Below are 9,825 nucleotides of genomic sequence, written 5' to 3'. Positions count from 1 at the left end.
CACCGGCCTGCTCGGTCTGGGGACACCTCAGTCCCGGCTTGCTGGAAAGGGGTGAGTCACTTTGGTCGTCGGGCGGCTCAGGGGATTCCCACTCAGGTTCCTTCCTGCCAAAAAGAAAGCAAAACTCCACCCGAGGCAGCCACAGTGGGAGGGCCCAGGGAGGGCCCGGGACAGCCCCAAGCAGCCCCAGGAAGGCCCGCACCGTGCTCGCCCTGCTCCCTGAAGGCTGGGGTCTGGGAGGCCGCAGAAGGCCACCGTCATGGGCCTCGGCGCCCCCCAGAGAGAGGCACGGGCCGGCTGCAGATTGGGGTTCGTGCTGCGGTGAACACTGGCTGCTCCGGGGCAGGAGGGTCCATCGGCTGCCAGTGAGTCTCTGGACTCCTGCACTCCCTCCACTCGATGGCCCGAGCTCCAGAGGGCAGGCAGCCCCTCTGTTCTCCTTTCCCACGGGGTCGTCTGTGCCCAGGGACACCTCTGAATGCGGCACCTCCTCTCCCGACAGGCTGCTCCTCCCAGAGGCCTCATGTCCTTTACTCGGGCTTGTGCGCGTGGAGCCTGAGGCAGGAGGGCTGACCCAGGCCCCCGCTCGGGATCCGGACACGGGAGGTCCCTCCTGTGCCCAGCACTGTCCCCAGAGGGAAGGCCCCCCACTAAGGACGGGCTCCCTTACCAAACACAACCCAGTTTCTGTCCTGTCTCGTTTCTGAGACATGAGAAGGCTCCCCCTGGGCAGCAGCTTCCGAAAGACGTCGGTTTTGCTCTCACTGTACCGTCATCTGACAGAACCTTTCTAGAAAGGCCGGTCGGGAGGGGCGCCCCCCGCCCCCCCCAACAAAGTGCACACCTGCCACAGTCCCTCTCCCAGGGCAACCCCCTCAGAAAGGAGAAACGCACGGGTGGTGAGGCTCGTGCTAACTTAACAGCAGCAGGGCGGGGGCGTCCCAGAGCTGCAGAGAGGAGGAGGAGAAGCCGGCATCCTGAAGGGTCAGCCCAGGGCTGGCCCCCAGCAGTGACCCCGTGCCGAAGTCGCTCGTGGTGACCCACGTGTGCAGAACACAGCGTCCTCTGGGAGCAGAGGCGGGCGACAGCTTCCACGCCCACCTCAATTCCCTGTAGACTTGGAAAGAGACGCAGAAAGTCGTAAGAGTGGTGAAGGGGGAAGAGGAGGGGACACGTTCACGCTACACCACCCCACGTTTTAAAACGCACCCGATGATATTACCAGTTGAAAACCGTGTGTGTTTTAAGCAACAGAAGGTCACTTCAGAAGCTCTGGAAAACACAGGAAAGTACCACGGAGAAAACAAAGATCACCCCCGATTCTCCCACCCGGAAGCGCACTCCGCAGGGGTTCCCTACTCCGTTTAGCACCCACCTCCCTCCAGCCAACCTCAGAACAGAAATGCCACACCATACCCCAGAGCCAAAGGCCCAGGCCACAACCTCACGGGCAGAATTTAAAATGCCCAGTCTGGGCGCACCTGGCTGGTTCATCCAGGAGAGCATGCGACTCTTGGTCTCAGGGTTGTGAGTTTGAGCATAGAGATTACCTTAAAACAAAAAACAAAAAACAGCCCAGGCTGCCCGGGGCATCTCTAGCCTCTGCTCACCGGGCAGGTCTAGCCCCAGGGCATTTGCACCAGCCAGGCCCTTACCGGGACCAGCTCCCTTCCTCTCCCAGGCACTTGGCAACCCCCTGAGCCCTCTGCAGGCCTTAGAAGGTCTCCAGATAGAGGAGTCTCTCTCCTGGTGGCCTTGAGTTAAGAGGGATCCTCCTCCCCACATCCCATGTAACTCAAATCAGGTCGTATGTCTCTTCCCCAGATATGGGTCCCTGTTTGGCAGTGGTCCCTTTGGCCACATTCGGGGCTCAGTTCCTGGCTCGTTTTTGTTGGATAGATGAAGGCACGATCCGGTAACTAATGGCTGGGCAGAGTTCGGGTCCCCAGGGCCGTCTTTGGAGCCTGATGCCACCGCCCTCCTCCTGGCCCACCTCGCCCCTCCCCAACGGGCACAGCAGCAGGTCCGCAGCCGCCCTCTGCCGGGCCCAGCCGGAAGTGCAGCCCGGGCCCTGAGGGCGCCGCGAGCACCTGCTCTCTCCAGGGACCTTGCTCTGATTGTCTCATTTCAAACGTGCAGACCGTGAGGTGGCTTTGCTCACACTCGCACCCACCAAGTTGATCACCCGGCCAAGGTCCGCAGCCCCGTCTCTGGGAGGCTCCAAGTGGCCCTCCCAGGGTCTCTCCACCCCGCCACAGCGGGCTCTCCTGGGCCCACCGCTGCTGCCCTCTGCAGTGGGGCTTCCCCTGTTCAGCTGTAACCCTGAACCCCAACATTCTTCAGCCCAAATGGGACCTCCAACCCTGGTCCTCCCACCTGTCCACCGTCCTTCCTTGCTTCCCCAGACCCCAGGCCACACCTGTCAGCCCCCACCCTCTCCAGCCAGCTGGCATCTCTCTCTCCCAGTGACCATCTGCCGATGCCCTGTCCCCGCTTGGTCTAGGTGGTCCTACCCTCTGACGCTGACCGGGGCTGAAGGGAGTCGCTCCCCGGTGCCCGTGCTCCCTCACAGGGTGACCTCCCTGCCTTGTCCTCCTGCACACGGGCCTTTCCGGTCCTCCCGGCCTGCTGGCGAACCGGACACTGGTTGATCCTTTTTAATCTCCCTCCTGCACAGAACCGAAGAATATTCAGTGATGGCAAGCAGTACAAATGTTCCTTGGCCGAACCTCACGTAAACAATCATGCTGGTAAGAAAGGGAAGTACGTTCGACAGAAAATACGAACAAGGATAGGGGCGCCCGGGTGGCTCAGTCGGCTAAGCGTCCGACTTTGGCTCAGGTCATGATCTCATGGTTCGTCCTCCGTCGGGCTCTGTGCTGACAGCTCAGAGCCTGGAGCCTGCTTTGGATTCTGCGTCTCCCTCGCTCTTTGCCCCTCCCCCACTCACGCTCTGTCTCACAAATAAATAAACATTTAAAAAATACAAACAAGGAAAAAATGATGGATTAGAAGTTTCTTTACATTGTTGTATTTTTTCATGAGCAAGGGAATACTTACACCAACGTACAAGTTTTTTGCTGCAGTGACTGATGTTATAATCCAGTCCGTTTTTCCGCCTCAATATCTGCAAATTTGATGATAAACTTGTCACGGCTGATCTGCTTTTTCTTCTCACGTTCAAGAGACAGCCCAGCCGTATTTGTCTATTTTTGCGCACAGTTGGTCCAACTTTTTACTAACCTTAATTTGGGTAATTTTCTTTCGCTCGAAGCCACAGATTAGGGGGAACTTGAAACAGGATACATTTGGCAAAGAGTCATAAGAATCCCACTTTACGCCGCCTTCTGGAAATTGTGACTCGACCACAAGCAATCCTAGTGGCTTTCGGACATCTCTGCTGCTGAAAAACTGTGAATTCAAATGAAAACCCCAAGTGGCCGTCCGGAATGACAGGACTCAAAGAACTCAAGCGCGTTAGTGGCTGCACCGATGTGGTCTGGTTTTCTGTTTAAACGCACGACAACACAATCCCATCGGGGCCGGAAACACGGTGCACCCAAGCTTTAGGAGCTCCCGCTAGAAACAAAGTTGTAGCTGGTGTGCACGCATGCAGCGCGTGTCCAAAGATAGGTCTCCATCAGTGTGCTGATGCGAAGTCTGCCCACTTGGGCTTAAGTCAAGAGGTATCTTGAGCGGTATTTTATCACTGACGTTATCCGGAATTGGTAGCACGCAGCAGAACTTTTAGCTAGTGTCGTTACGATCTAGCCTTTGGGCCGCAGGACGAGGTGGTGTCAGCGGAGGCAGGCCTGCGGGCAGGGGCCGCACGCTGCAGGACTGGCCGGAAATCCGTGCAAGGACAGCTGGACCCCCGATCTCCTCCCCGGCCGGCACATCCGGGTGACTTGCCCTTCCTCACCGGCGGGCAGCGGGCGGTGAATCCGGCGGTTCTCCGGCCTCGGGGCCGCCGGGCTCCCTGGAAGCTGGCAGTAAGGCTAAGCGGGAGACAGTGGGTCAGCGAGATACTGCTCTTTGGGACCCTCGGAAGAAAGCGCTGCATCCCAGCCCGATCACCCTGAACGAGAGCCCACCCTGGAAGACCCCGGCACGCCACAAGGCCCCCAGCTGCTCCTCTGCAGTGTGACAGACGGCTGAGGGCTGTCGCACACTCGAGTGAGGCACAGACACCAAACCTGACGGAAGGGGAGCAGGGGCGCTGCGGGTGCCGCGGGAAAACGTGAACAGAGCTGAAATCGGCACCCGCACAGGAGAAGAGCGAAAGCCCTGTGAGACAGGGGGGCCCCACCGGGGCACACGGAACATAACAGGGAGCACTTAGGAATGCAAGGTGTGCCATCGGGTTAGAGAAAAATGTCTGCAGAACAATCATAAAATTCGAAACTCTCCCAAAAGCAGAACAGAAACAAAAGGAATTTAAATGTTTTTTAACATGGATTTAGTTTTGAGAGACAGAGTGAGACAGAGAGTGAGGGCAGGAGGGGCAGACACAGAATCTGAAGCAGGGTCTGGGCTCTGAGCTGTCAGCACGGGGCCCGATGCGGGGCTCCAAGCCGTGAACCGTGAGATCATGACCTGAGCCCAAGTCAGACGCTTAACCGACTGAGCCACCCAGGCACCCCGAGCATTAGACTCTTAATGCCAGACTCTAACATCTTAGTAACAGTGGTTTCAGAGAGTGGAAACAGACAATCGAGAGGAAGAAGTTATGAAAGAAATAGCACAAGAGGGCACCCGGGGGGCTCAGTCGGTTAAGCCTCCGACTTCCGCTCAGGTCATGATCTTGTGATTTCTGAGTTCAAGCCCCACGTCGGGCTCTGCGCGGACAACTCAGAGCCTGGAGCCTGCTTCGGATTCTGTGTCTCCCTCTCTCTCTACCTCTTCCCTGCTTGTGCTCTGTGTGTGTGTGTGTGTGTGCGTGTGTGTGTATGTGTGTGTGTCTCTCTCAAAAATAAACATTGAAAAAAATGGGAAAAAAAAGAAAGCCACATCATGAAATTGCAGGAAAAGGAGGGAGGATAAAAGATTCTGCAAACTTTCAGAGAGTGAGAGCGAGAGCGAGAGAGGATGCACCCACACAAAGCAGATCATTCAGAAAGGACTGACAGCCGGGAAAGCACGGGACATCTCAACAGAAAGGTGGACACTAGAAGACAAGGGAACACGCTTTTGAAATCCAAGACAAAACACATTCCAATCTATAATTCATGTAATAAAGACACTTTCAAACGTGCTGTGTCTCAAAACATGTGCCTCCCACGTACTCTTGGTCTGGAAGCTACTGGAGCGTGTCCACCAAGGTCAGGAAGCCACCGACACCTGGCCAAGAAGAGGCCAGCAGCGGCTCCAGGAGAGGAAAGCTCCTCAGAGAGCCGGGCTCAGGGAAGCTCCGAAGGGCAGGTCCGGGCTGATCTGGGTCCCGCAGTGGGCTGGGGGGAGTGGGCGGCAGAGGACGAGGCCTGGGAAGCACAAAGATGACCAGTCACCGGACGGGTGGGCCCCCTTGAGAGATGACAGCTCTCACAGACAGGAAGGGGGGACATAAAGAGAAGAAAAACACAAAACAAAACAAAACAAAACAAAAAACAAAACAAAACATACGACTGACCAGAAAATTAGAAACAACCATCAATATAGGAAAAAGTTATATGGGAAAGGAAATACAATCATAGTGTATTATAGGGATCTGCTATTAACAATATTCACCGAAATGCGGACAAAGGAAATAACCAGTAACTTTTATTATTTTTTTAAATTTTTTAAACGTTTATTTACTACTGAGAGAGACACAGAACGTGAGCAGGAGACGGGTAGAGAGAGGAGGAGACACAGAAGCCGAAGCAGGCTCCAGGCTCCGAGCCGTCAGCACAGAGCCCGACGCGGGGCTCGAACTCACAAACCGCGAGATCGTGACCTGAGCCGAAGTCGGTCACCCAACCGACGGAGCCACCCAGGCGCCCCAACCAGTCACTTTTAAGTTAACAATCAGCAAGAGGCCCGTTGGTGTGTGGATCCAACCCGACGTCATTGGCTTCCATAGGGCGTTCTGCCCCTTCCAGGCACCTGGCCCCTCCTTAGGCCCTGGCCAGTCCAAAGCACCGCCCACACTCCCCTGGACACCGCCCCAGCCCCGCGTACACGCCCCCACTGTCCACACTGTGGGCACAGCACTCTTTGCCAAAGGCAAACTCAGCGGGTCATTCGTGTTCAAATCTCGAAGAGGCCTCTTCTTTGCCGGCGTCCGTCTGGAACTGTCAGACCCACGACACCTTGTGCACTGGAGGCGAAGCCCAGATGTCACCTCCTGTGACACCTACAGTGGAGACAGCCTGGATATAGCAGCTGGAGGGAAAATTTCTCTGGGCTAAATACCATATCAGAGAAGCAGAAAATAGGCCGAGGGCCCCTGAAAATAGCCGGAGATATTATCCAATCTGAAGAGCAGAGCAAATAAAGATTGAAAAAAGAACGGTGGGACAGACAGAACTAGCAGGATCACATCCCGGGGAAAAGACAAGACAAAGAGTGGGACAGAAAAAATTAAAATATCTAAACACTAGTAAAAATCGTCCCTTTTCTTTTTTTTTCTTTTTTTTTTTTTTTAATTTTTATTTTTGGGACAGAGAGAGACAGAGCATGAACGGGGGAGGGGCAGAGAGAGAGGGAGACACAGAATCGGAAACAGGCTCCAGGCTCCGAGCCATCGGCCCAGAGCCTGACGCGGGGCTCGAACTCACGGACCGCGAGATCGTGACCTGGCTGAAGTCGGACGCTTAACCGACTGCGCCACCCAGGCGCCCCTGTCCCTTTTCTTTTTTAATACTTATTCATTTTTGAGAGACAGAGACGGAGTGCAAGTGGGGGAGGGGCAGCGAGAGAGGGAGACGCAGAATCTGAAGCAGCTCCAGGCTCCGAGCTGTCAGCACAGAGCCCGACGCGGGGCTCCAACTCACGAACCGTGAGATCATGACCTGAGCTAAGTCGGACGCTTAACAGACTGAGCCACCCAGGTGCCCCCAAATCATCCCAATGTGATGAACAACATTAACGTATGTATCCAAGAAGCTCAGGAAACCCGAGTAGGATAAATAAAAACAAAAGTGAGGTGCCTGGGGGACTCAGCCGGCTAGGCCTCCGACTTTGGCTCAGGTCATGATCTCTCGGTTCACAAGTTCGAGCCCCGTGTCAAGCTTGAAGCTGTCAGCGCAGAGCCTGCTTGGGATCCTGTCTCCCTCCTCTCTCTCTGCCCCTCCCCCACTGCCTTGGGCGTGCACACTCTTGTCTCTCCCCCAAATAAAAAACCAAATGTGTACCTGGGCACTTGAAAGGAAAATCCAAAAATCAAGAGAAAAGTCTTGAAAGTGGAGACCATGTCACATGACTTGCGGAGGACGATGTTACCAACGACGGCACCCACCGCTGACTTCTCATTTGGAAGCAAGGGAAGTCCGAACACGGTGGGACTCGAAGACAGAAATACCATACGACCCAACAATTCCACTTCCTTATGTCTAAAGGATTGAAAGCAGGGTGACAGAAAGCTACGTGTACGTCTGTGTTCACAGCAGGATTACCCATGACGTCATTCATAACGGCCAATGGCGGAAGCAACCCATGTCCGCAGGTGGCTGGCTGGCTGGCTGAATGGCCAATTTTGGTACCGGCACACGACGGCATAGCATTCAACCTTAAAAAGGAAGGAACTTCGGACACACGCTGTGCGATGAGTGAGCCTTGAGGACACTGCTGAGAGCCAGTCACAGAAGGACAAATATTGCAGGATTCCACTCATATGATGTCCCTAGAGGAGGCGAAATCGTAGAAAGTGGAATGGGGGGGGCATCCAAGGGGGGGCATGCGGAATGGGAAGTCAGCGTTTAAGGGGGACACGGTTTCAATTCTACAAAATGAAGTTATGAGGATGCATGCTTGTGATGGTGTCATGGCATTACAAATGTATTTAATACTAGCGGACGGTATGCTTAAAAATAGCGAAGACGGTAATTTTGTGTTAAGGGTACTTTACCACAATAAAAAAAAAAAATTAGAGTGGCGAATCACACAAAGGCTGGTCTACCGGGAGGCGGAATCACGGAAACACCTTAAAGTCCGTCTATTGTTATTGTGAATAATCCCTCGTTCACGAAGACTCTCGCGTTTACTAGATTTTACTAGAGAGTTTTCAGTTGATAAGGTTTAACGCTAATCTTTTACTGGGAATACAATATTTAAATCAATCTTTATCTTAGAAATATAGAAACAGCTGGGGCTTTTGTTTTCCAGAAGGCTTTATAATTTTTTCTCTCCTCTCTGTCTGAAGATAAAGGGCTGACGCTGATAGACAGCTTACCTTCAACACTGCAGGCAGAGGATTCGCCAACACGACTGGCAGGACGCCGCCGGAAAGCTCCGCACTGCTTACCAGGCCTCCTAAAGCTGGCTGTGTGACACCCGCTCCAGCTCCGTCCCCAAGGCTACTCTTCCCTGGACCCTGAGTCAACTGGAAGCACCCAGAGCCAGGAGGGGGTGTGCGCCGGTGAGTGGGAGGAGGCACAGACGCCTGCACCACCCGTGTCCTTGTAGGAGAGCACGCCACAAGGACAGGGGCACCGGAAGTCTTTGTGGCTTCGGGCCTGGACTCCTGGCCAAAGGCTAGATGGGGCTGTGCGGATACCGGCAGATGCCCGCGCGGACAGAGGACGTCTAGGTCTGGAGAGCCGTTCTCTGGGCCTGAGCCACCCAGGGCAGTTGCAACGCCGCGGGGCTGATGCGACTTCTCTTGCCGGGATCCCAGCCACGACTCTCGAGGGCCCTGTAGTGGGTTCACGTGGTCAAATGTTGGCGAGATCCACGGACCTCATGTTAACGATCGGTTAAGGCCGCTGCCTCTTTCCAGGTAGGCTGTTCCTTCATCACACTCTTTCCGGGGCCCGCTGGGGAGACCACGGCATTTTTGGGACCCCACTATGGCGATCTCGAGTTGGGATGCGTTTAGTTGGGGTTTATGGGAGATTTTTATGATGTTGTTTTGCCTGCCTTCCCTGGGTGGGCACGTCTTCTATGGCTGCGAATTGCCCACCCCCACAGTCTAGGCACGGGGAAGTGAGGAAGAAAACAAGATTTGGGCTCTGAACCAGAAGTGAGTCTGCAAATTGGGAGCGGAGGACTTGGTTCTCCCCAACATCTGGATAAAGGGCGTGAGCGGGGAAGGTGCCGGGCGCGCACCCGATACGTTTATCTTCTCCGAGAAATGTATTCCGTAACACAGTATACACAATTTTATGTACTGTGTATCTTTTTTCTTTTAGACGGGGACTGCATGGGTCAGAATTCCCGTCAGTGGAGCAGGGAGCCATAGCAATGCCACCAAGGGTGAGCGCATCTATGCAAAGCCCCAAGTGTTATCCAAACCAATGTCAATACCGAAGATGAGATACAAATTCTGTCAAACGGCCTAGGGAAATGTCTGAGGAGTCTTTCTGCTGTTTTCATAAAACCATTCTGCAAAGTCATGAGGTGGCCAAGAGAATACAGCCAAAAATGTAAGCAAAAGCAGTAAAGAGATGCATTTGATACTTCGTACAAATGTTATTTTTCCAAACTTTGTGATGCTTGAGGAGTTTGTCGGCTTTTGAAAACGTATTGACTTCTCATTATGTAAGTTATCTGTAAGCTAGTAATTACTGTAAAATAAAGCATCCATTTTTTTTTATTTTTTATTTAAAAAAAAATTTTTTTTAACGTTTATTTATTTTTGAGACAGAGAGAGACAGAGCATGAAGTGGGGAGGAGCAGAGAGAGAGG

Source organism: Panthera pardus, unplaced genomic scaffold, assembly GCF_024362965.1.
Source record: "Panthera pardus isolate Hobbes unplaced genomic scaffold, ASM2436296v1 HiC_scaffold_20, whole genome shotgun sequence".
NCBI lineage: Eukaryota > Metazoa > Chordata > Mammalia > Carnivora > Felidae > Panthera > Panthera pardus.
The sequence above is the reverse complement of the archived record's forward strand: the minus strand, read 5'-3'. Positions refer to the sequence as shown.